The sequence below is a fragment of the Procambarus clarkii genome, chromosome 50, assembly GCF_040958095.1.
Source record: "Procambarus clarkii isolate CNS0578487 chromosome 50, FALCON_Pclarkii_2.0, whole genome shotgun sequence".
Taxonomy (NCBI): domain Eukaryota; kingdom Metazoa; phylum Arthropoda; class Malacostraca; order Decapoda; family Cambaridae; genus Procambarus; species Procambarus clarkii.
The window spans coordinates 22,218,907-22,227,941 of record NC_091199.1 but is presented as its reverse complement, the minus strand read 5'-3'; positions in this window follow the sequence as shown (position 1 = coordinate 22,227,941).

The following is a 9,035-nucleotide window of genomic DNA, read 5'->3' as shown; positions in this document are numbered from 1 at the left end:
TGGAGTTCAAGTGACTTGTTGAAGAGCAATGCAATAGCAGTAGCTAAAGATCTGGAGGCTTTTTTGTAAATTAAAGTTGGTATCTCCTCATGGGTACTAGACTTGGTTTTAAGGGAAAGGATTATCTCACTAACAACAGTGGAATTTGCAGGCGTTAGGTACAGAGACTGTGGATAGTTACCTGTAAGATAGTCCTGAACATCAGTACTGGAAGATGGAATATCATTTGCAAGGGATGACCCAATGGAAGAGAAGAACCCATTGAAGTCAATAGCAGTATCAGAGGCTGTAAGCTGACCATCGTTATTGGACAGGAGTATTGGTTTGTTATGTAAAATCTTCTTTGATCCCAATATTTGTGAAATTGTGCTCCATATTTTTTAAATGTTGCCCTTTGTTTGGGTAAATTTATCCTCGTAGTATTTAGTTTTGGCTCTTCTTATTATCTTAGATAGCAATGACGAGTACTTCTTTGAAAATTCTTTGGAGACGATTCCTAACCTATACTTCTTCTCATGGTTATATTTTTTATTAATAGATTTAAGTATTCCCTTTGTAAGCTAAGGACTGTATAGCCTTTTAGTTGTGACTTGTTTTGTTAGCATAGGACAGTGGGTGTTATAAAGGCTGAGAGATTTTTGAAGAAAAGATTGCACTGCTAGGTTGATGTCCCCTATGGTACCTAATTCGGACTCCCAGTTGACATTAGTCACAGCAGCTATAAAATTTCCTATGGCAGTTTCATTGTGCAGCCTAAAGCTTATCTCCCTTGTATCCAGAGGTGGCTTGTTAATGTTAGTTAGGAGAAATGTGGGGTAATGGTCTGTAGTGCTATCGATGATTATCCCTGAAATAAGCGGAGAGGTTATGTTGGTCCAGATGTGATCAAGAGTCGTGGCAGTACTATCAGTTATTCTAGTAGGTCTCATGATTAAGGGTATGAGGAAGCAGAAATTCATACAGTTGAGGAAGCTGGCAGCAGTAGGGATTTTAGGCTCGCAGAGGTCAATATTAAAGTCCCCTGCGATAATTAGATGGTTTTTGTTCAGTCTGTTATCTAGTATCAGATTTCTAAGGTTAGAGTTCAATTCGGACACATCAGTGTTAAGAATTCTATAGACTGCTCCCACAGTCAGGACAGACTCAGTACCCTTGACTCTGAAACCGGCGAAGATATGCTCCCCACAGTAATTGGTGGTAGTAAAGAGCAGTACCACCACCTCTCTGAACTGGTCGACAATTGTGAATTGTTGAGTAGTTCGGCATGTTAAAGAGTTGAGTAGTATCCTCTTTTAACTACGTTTCAGTAAGTATAATAAAATAGAATTTGTTGTCAATAGTTTCAATCAAGGCACAAACATCATGGAAGTGTTTACTTAGAGATCTTACATTCAAGTTAATTACAGAGACATTGTGATAACGTGTTAATACATTGTTTACATCATGTGCTGTAAAATATCTGCAATTTTGATCATTAAAGTGATGATTGTCATAGAGGATAAAGGGTTTAGTTTTGGGTCTATACTTGTTTGCATAAGAAGGCTGGTTGTAGGAAAACAAGGCAAGAATGGCAATTACAAAATAAAATTTTGGTATACAAGGGGGGAAATAATAACAATATAAACAACACTATACAAGACAAACACAAAATGAGCTAAAAAAGAAAAATGAGGTAGATTGCTTACAAGTACTCTCAGGTACACTGTCAGTAATAATTTGCATTTTGAGACACAGGCAAACCCAGGGGTACAATGGAGCAAGGGAGTATGGCGAGGCTAGGCAACCTAGGTAATAAATGAAAGCAAAGAAAAGAGTTGAATAATAAACATAGGCAAATTTATTCTAATAATTATTAACAATAAATAGTTTAGTTATGATCCTATAATTAATAAGAACTAAAGAAAGTATTAATGCACTCAATTATTTAAGTTCAATAAATGACTAATAAAAAGTAATTAAAATTTAATTTAAAAAAGTGTAACAATGAGACTTTGGATACCTATCCCACACTAGGTGACAAGAGGGTTAATTATGTTGACTCAATGAGAGGGATAATAAGGTGAGACAAACCACATTGGGAGAGGAAAGTGTTGAGGTTATCCTCATTAGCAATTGTAAACATTTTACCTCCTGAAGTCTTTCTCACTTTAATCATGCAATCTCTAACGAAGCATTGATGAATCGCATCTGGGTTTTGATAACGGATTTGACGCAGGCGGTGGAGGAGTTGCTGTCTTTTTCTAGTCAAGCACTCGTTGATGTAGATTCCCTTTCGTTGGGATGCAGCTCTCCGGACAAGATGTGATTTTATAAACGGAAGCTAGGTTGAGGCGAATTTTTCGCTGGTTTTGTCCTGATGGATTCTTTTTGCCTACTCTGTAGGCAGCAATAATGTCTGTTTTATTTAGAGTGACACGCAATTTGTCTTTTATGAGAGCATGAACTATTCCAATACACTTTTCACCTTCACGTTCTACAGGAATATCTTGGGACGACACAACAACAGAGTCAAGCAACTTTTGCTGGTCTTGTTCATCCTGGGAGATGGAATGTTGGGCGGATAATGTACTGATACATGCAGTCATTTTGTTGAGAGCTTCCTCTTGTTTTTTTTATGGCTTCATCTGTTTTCAGACGTATGTTTTCCTCGCGGAGATCATTTAAGTCAAGCTGGAGTTGATCTTGGCTAGCCTTATAGTTTCTAATATCCTCACCAAGAAGGGTTATTTCTTGTTGTTGATGATGAAGGTTTGCGCGGTTAGCTTGATTCTCAGTTTGAAGACTCAGGATGATCGTATTTTGAGTCTCAAGTACTAGGCACAACTTTTTGAACCACTGATTCTCGGCCCAGTTAGGGAAATCCAGTGAGGGACCAGAAGCATGCTTAAATTTCGTAAAGTAGGATGTAAGCATGGAATCAGGAGAGGATTGAGAGGACACAGCTCCCTGGCTCAGTGATGGGGTAGAGGGGAGAGCAGCACCGCCGCCACGAGCCCCAGAGCTTCCAGATGGAGAAACACGAAGGCTGTCAGAGTTGGTTGGTATTGATACCTTGTTAGGAGCTTTGTTGCTCTTATTTCCCTGCGCAGTCTTGTTTTTGGGAGACATGATTTTTTTAGAATGGACTGGGGTATATGTTGTGGCTGAAACTTGCGCCAGGCAGCGCGGAGGCGGGCAGCAGGCACTGGTACTCACAGCCGGAGAAGAATGTTTTGAGTTTTGTTTGAGATGGAATGAGTTGATTTGGGTTGGTTACATTGAATGTGCTTTGACATGCTTGGACTCCATGTACTTAGCTGCCTGTGGGTGGTGGTCTACATCACCTGGGGGTAGTTTGAGGGCTGAAATACAGCTTAGAGTGAGGAGCATAGCGAGCACTCAACAGCGTCAGACGATGGAAAATTAATCTTTTTACCGAAACAATACAGACACTTCTGTATGTTTAAAGCTCCACTTTAAACAGTTACAATGCATCAGCACAACTTCAGTTATCCCACCAGACTCAACCCAGAGTGACACCAGTCTCGTCTAGTTTCTGCAGAGTTATCCTTGGTGACCAGATTTCTCAGTGTGCACAGTTTTAAGAGAGTTCACAGTGTTAAAAAATACAAGTTGCCCACTAAACCTAAATAGCCCAATTCAAGTAGCCCAATACATCTTAGTTGAATTCATGCACTTCAGAGCCTGGGCCCACTGTGGTCCTTAATCCCTGTTAGTGACTCCCATGGTCCAATGACTAGGGGCAAAACATCATCTAAGATTTCCCAAAACATCTAAGTATAACTTCACTAGAATGAAAGGGATTTTACTACATACTCGAGACTGTTCCCGCATAAATACTGGAGGAGTCACTGGCACTGGCACTGGCATTGTGGAACAAAATCCGGGTTAATTTCGTTTCCACTTAACACTATTTGGCCTAGCTGCTCCTCATCAAGAGATAAGTCCATGAAAACTTAATATACCATAACTCACAGTGAATATCAATTGTAATAAATCATAAATAACCTATTTTCATTGTACCTGCCACTCGACGAGCCTGCTGCCAGACGTACACCATACGCCTAAACCACCTCTACAACCAATCTCCATGTATCTACCCCTTTAAACATCACCAAGTATCTACCAGCGTAATCATGCCCAAGCATGGCAACAGGCAAGGCAGGAGAGCCTCTTGGTCACTCTCCTTGACATCAAGAGACTTTAAATGAAACAATGGCACCACCGGAATCGTCGTCGTTGTTGGTAAACACAGGACCTGGCGCTACCCTCCCTTTCTCTCTCAGCAGTCGCCTGCGAATCGACCCAAAACTCAAGTTGTGGAATTCACTCATTCTATGCTTCCCTGTACCAACATCAAAGCATTGCGGTAAAATCCATGGCTGCAGACACTTCACAACATAGTGTTTCGGCAATCTGAAGCAATTTAGGCCCTCCAAGCCTCAGTCTCTCAACAACAACAAACTATAGACTGCCTGCTAGAGTCTTCGATGAACACCGATCAAGAAATTCTCAGCTTACAAACTGTAACAGATGAAACAAATGAAACAAATAAAAAAAATAAGACCGAGGGAACCCAACCAGGACAAACCGACATCCTTCAAAAGCTGGAAAAGCAAATAAATCTCCTCCAGATGCACCAGGTGGCCTCTGTAGACGACCTAGAGCAACAACCACATTATGACTCTCTGATAATTATCTCTGCTGATCTACCAGATGAACAACAAGGTGAGATCTGCTGAAATGTTGCTTGGTAGCTAATTAAGTCAAAGATCAAAGTCAACGTCGATATCAAATCAGCTGTCTGGATAGATTAAAAACAGTCTCCACAGCATTAGCAGAATGCTCATCAAACTTGCAAATCCGGCTGCTAAGTATGACCTAATGCAAACAGCTGCCAAGCAAAAAACTAACCTATATATAAATGAGTGCCTTACTAAACAACGCGGATCCCTTCTCTACTGACTGCGTCAAATTCACAAACAAAGCAAAGGTGTTATCAATCAGTGCTACACTAGGAATGGAAAGATCATTGTAAAGAAACAAAGAACAGGAAAAGATATGAAATAAAGTGTGACCAATAACTACTGGCCTTCTTTCATGATGGTGGCATATCTGAAAACCAGAAACCTCCCAATGACAATGCTGAAAGTAACTCGTGAGCGACTGAGCATATCTTAACCTTGTCCTAGGTGCTGTCTGTTGCTCTACTGATTAAATAATGCTCTCTCATCCATAAAAGTTCCTAACTAATCAGTAAAGTATCCATGTACTCGTGTAAGCATCTCTCTCAGTATCATAGTAAGATCTTACTCATATGTATAATCATACCCACTGTTATCATTAACTTTAATTGTAATTTGTTTTATTTTAGCCATTTATTGGAAATAATTAACTGAGTTCATTTTTATTTTCTTAAGTTCATACTAATTATAAGATCATAACAAAGCTATTTAGTTAATTATCATTAGGATTATATTACCTGATGATTATTATTCAACTTATTATTATTCTTATTGTCCATTATTCTTGCCAATCCTTATTGATTCTTTTGTTTTCTTTTTTTAACTGACTTGTGTTTACTTCTTGTCTATCTACAGCAATCCTTATTGTACTTCTATTTGTTTCTATTATATGTGTATTTGCAATTATTGTTGTGTTTTTGCTATAGTTACTTTTTATTTCCTGCAGATTCAGTATTTAACTGTTCTATAATTGCTTCTCCTATTGTATCTAGACCCCATTGCATCTACATGCAACCTGATATTGATCCTGAACTAAATCTGCTATCACAAATCTATGATAATCAACATATTGATCACCACTATTGTAGGTATTACTCAGCAAATCTTGAAAAAAAAACTCAAAAAAACACTTGCTTATCAGTTTTCAACCAAAATGTCAGATCACTTGGTAAACATTTTGAAGATATAAATGCACTACTCACAGTTCTGGATTCTAAACTAGCGATACATTTTTTTAATAGTAACCTGGCTAAGTAAAGACTATACCCAACTTTACAACTTAGCTGGTTTTAAAGCCATTCACAATTGTAGGCGTAAATAAAAGGAGGTGGCATACCTATATATTACCAAGACACCTTCATCTGCAACAGTGTCCTTAGTGACAGAGACGACTACTGTGAATATACCTTTGCTCAGTTCTCGATTAAATCCCTTAAATCCTTCTTAACTTTTGGAGCTATCTATAGATGTCCCAATACTTTACATAGCATTATTCTCAGATAACCTAATGATTCATATCCTAAACAACAATCTCACCAAAAAACCACATCATTCAAGGAGGAGACTTCAATATTGACCTAGGTCAGCAAAATAGCCCCCAAGTCGACTATTTCCTAAACAGCATGACATCCTGTATGCTGATCACCACAATCACCAGGCCCACCCAATTCTCTCAAACATCCGCTACTATCTTGGATCATTTATGGACTAACATAACAGCTCCGCTTGCATCTGGTATAATTACTGACAGAACAACTGACCACTATCCTGCCTTCCCCATAGCAAACATGGACATAACATAACCAGCTAACAAGAAACTTATCTTTAGGTTACACAGTGAAGCAGCAATAGGCAATCTCACAAATGCATTCCACAATATAAACTTAGATTCTGATTTTAATAATACTCAGGATATAAATTCATTAACTAACCTCATCCTTTCCAAAATTCTAAGCCATTACAACACTCCTTGTCCTCTCCTCACCAAGCAAGTAGCTGACAAAAGGTTAAACAATCACTGGATCACAACTGGCATATTCAAAGCAATCGACAAGAAACATGATTGGACAAAAAACATGAAACACAAAAAATTTGGATTAGCCTAGTTGCAAAGGAAAGAGTTAAGAGGTACTCGTCAGTGCTTACCTGTATAATAAGAAAAGCAAAACTTTTCTATTATGAGAGTAAATTCAAAGAAGCAAAATGGCACCATGAAAAGCACATGGAGAGCCATCTCTAACATCCTAGGACCTAAAAAATATTCAAATAACCATATAAAAATCTCTAAAGTTGGTTGTACAGCTGCAACAGATCGAGAAACGGCACCTGAATTTAATATCTTCTTTTCATCGGTTGGTGCTAACCTTGCCAGAAAAGTCCCACAGACTCAGACACATGTTACTACATATTTTTCAGACAGCTACCCAAACTCTCTTCTCCTTTTACCTGTCAACCCTACAGATGTTGTGTCCATTATTCACTCACTAATAAACAAAAACTGGGAACATTAGTGAAATACCATCTATTGTATACAAGAGTGTCTCTCATGCCCTTGCGCCACCCATAGCTTTGCTGTTCAACAAATCTCTAATCTCATACCTTCTCTGATATCCTTAAAAAGATAAAGGTGGCAATCCGGCAGATAAACAATTACAGACCAATATCAAATCTACCAATATTATCAAAAATATTTGAAAAAATTATTTACAAACAACTCTACTCCTATCTCGTAAAATTCAACATACTAAGTCCCTATCAGTTTGCCCTACGCTCCCATAAGAGCACCAGTGATGCAATTATTAGTCTGCTTGATATAACCTACTGAGCCATTGACAAAAATTAGTTTCCGAGTGGACTCTTGAGTGACCTGAGAAAGGCCTTTGATACTGTTAACCTTAATTTCCTCTTACTGAACCTCCGCCACAATGGAAACCGAGGCCATGCCCTGCTTCAGATAGACAATATAAACATCAGCAATAAAAATGATGGAATGTTCCTTGGCCTATACTTAGACATGAGACTCGACTTCAACACCCACATAAAACACATAACCAAGAAAATCTCCAAAACGGTTGGTATACTCTCTAAGATCAGATATTATGTTCCAAACTTTGCTCTCCTTTCACTGTACTATGTGCTAATCTATCCCTATCTTACATATGGTACCTCTGCATGGGACTCAACCTCTGCAAACACCCTCAAGCCCATTGTCACTCAGCAGAAGTCTGCTATCAGAACAATAACAAACTCGGCTTTTAGATAACACGCAGCCCCCCTTATTTAAATCCCAAACATACTAAACATAACCTCAATCCACACATTTTCTTATGTCAATTATATTTACAAAACCCTGCTCTTAAGTGCAAACCTTGTTCTGAAACTCTTCTTGGAAAGATGTAATTGAACACATTATCACCACACCAGAAATAAATATCTCTTTGATATCTCCAGAGTCAAACTTAATCTGTTAACGCTCCATGCAAATAAAGGTACCTGGTCTATGGAACTCACTCCCTGACAAATTGAAAAGTTGTGAAACCTTTGCCTTATTAAGAAATAAAACCAAAATGTACCTAATTTCATCTTCATAGTTTCCTACCTAATGCTTGAAACTCGCCCTGTATCTAATGCTACCCAATTTCCCAAAATATGTACCTATGCCATACAACTTAACAGTTGTAATCATTGTTGTTATCTTATATCATGCCATACACATAGTTTGCTACATGATATCTTGCAATAATCCTCAAATTATGCTTAAATGTACCTGTGGATAACCCTTAAATTTGTTTTAATTTACCTACTTTTTTCCTGTCAAATTTCTTATACAATGTACTTTTTTTATACTTTCTTACAATGCATTTGTATACCTTCTTACAATGTACTTTTATACTTTCTCACAATATATTTTTATACTCTCTTACATTGTACCTGTAATTTTTTTTTTAATTTTGCAAGAAATTACCTTCTTAAAATTATATGTTAGATTAAGGATCTGCCCAAAACGCTATGTGTGCTAGTGGTTTTATAAGAATGTCAAACTTCAACTCTCTGTACGCTCATGACCCCAATGTTCTTATATATATATATATATATATATATATATATATATATATATATATATATATATATATATATATATATATATGTCGTACCTAGTAGCCAGAACTCACTTCTCAGCCTACTATTCAAGGGCTTATTTGCCTAATAAGCCAAGTTTTCCTGAATTAATATATTTACTATAATTTTTTTCTTATGAAATGATAAAGCAACCCTTTTCTCTATGTATGA